The sequence below is a fragment of the Callospermophilus lateralis genome, unplaced genomic scaffold (assembly GCF_048772815.1).
Source record: "Callospermophilus lateralis isolate mCalLat2 unplaced genomic scaffold, mCalLat2.hap1 Scaffold_89, whole genome shotgun sequence".
In the NCBI taxonomy this organism is placed as follows: Eukaryota; Metazoa; Chordata; class Mammalia; order Rodentia; family Sciuridae; genus Callospermophilus; species Callospermophilus lateralis.
Window position 1 is genome coordinate 2,638,499 of NW_027517018.1, and position 1,528 is coordinate 2,640,026.

The following is a 1,528-nucleotide window of genomic DNA, read 5'->3' on the forward strand; positions in this document are numbered from 1 at the left end:
GAAATTACCAATAAGCAAGAAAAAAGATTCCACATTCTTTCCTCAGAAATTTCATTTATAATAAAGTATATGAAAATTTAAACAACAACAAAATGTTTTTTTTTATTAGACTGGTGATTGGGAAATACTAAAGAAGCTAAATTTCTAGTGAGAGTTCTGTTGGAAAATGAGCTGTTTCATAAACAGCTGGTAGAAATCTAGTGCAAATATTCTCACTGTTCTGATTTTGTAGTAATCAGGACAGGCTAAACATGTGCTGTATTAGAACCATGCATTTGTCCTCAGACCTAGTTTATTCTTTAGATCTGGTTTTATAAATGCTGGTGATAAACCCTATCTGATTTATTATATGATGTTTTAGTGTGGCCACACAATGGCTATGATTGTAAGTTATCTTTGATCTACCTTAAGAAAAATAACAGAACAGCTAGTGTAATAACTTGCAAATAATCAGGCTAAGTTGCAGACTTATCTAAAGAACATGTAACCAAAATAGGGAAATTTTGCTACTACCAGTTGCCAGTACATGTATTGTAAAATTAGTGTTTTTATTTTGTAGGTGATTCTGATATCATTAGAAGCATGCCAAAACAGACTGGTGAAAAGTAAAACATGGAAAAATTTTCTTTGATAAAGCTTGGCAGAAATTGTTAAAAGAAAAGAAAAGAAAAGAAAAGAAAAAGAAAGAAAAGAATAGAAATCTAAATTACCACTCTTTTTCTGAAGAGAAAACCAGGACAAAGAATATTAAGCAACATACCATAAGTGACAGATAAGAAGTAATAGAAATCAGATTTTACTACAGAGATTGCTACCAGATGATCTATTATCTTTACTTTTTAAAAATGGGATTTAGGGATATATTATTTAGAATCTAAATCAAAGGCTTAAGCCATAATAGAGAATTAATGTAAAACTGCTGATTTTAGGAAAAATTTTGAACCAGGGTCTCGAATGCCTTATTGCTTTCTATGGTTTCTGCTTTCTCTCCATAATATATTTAGCTACCCACCATATCTAAATAGATATGTATAAACAGATATCTACATAATTTACATGTAAATTCATTCTGTAAAGAGCTTCAAGTATTTCACTTATCCACAACATGAAAAATACAGCTACTGAGAATGACTAAATCTGCATTTACTGTTTTTTTTTTTTTTTAGAAGAATCAACCATTATTAGCCCTACTTGGACTGGTGCTAATTCTGTTACTGTTGGTCAAAAACAAGAGATGGCAGGAAAGATTGATTGGCTGGGATTCGGTCATGTACATTTAGTTCCTTCAAACATATGTAATCTAAGGAAGCTGTGCCATTATTAATAGTTAATATACTGTAGAATATGTTGAGGAGGATTGGTATTTATTTATTTATTTTTGTAGTACAAGGGTTGCCACTTTTTAATTTTTATTTTGAGATGGGGTCTCCCTAAACTGCCAACGTTTTCCTTCAACTAGAGATCCTCCTGTATCAGCCTCTTGAATGTCTAGGATTACAAGACATTATGCCTGACAGAAATTGGTTTT

The 1,528-nt window shown here is 31.2% G+C and overlaps 1 non-coding gene across 1 annotated transcript; it reads left to right on the top strand.

The window, feature by feature from the left end:
* The first annotated feature begins 200 nt into the window (after positions 1 to 200).
* LOC143390137 (small nucleolar RNA SNORA72) lies at positions 201 to 332 on the top strand. Its single transcript, XR_013090219.1, has one exon. It is a non-coding gene; the product is annotated as a small nucleolar RNA SNORA72 (small nucleolar RNA).
* Positions 333 to 1,528: the final 1,196 nt, after the last annotated feature.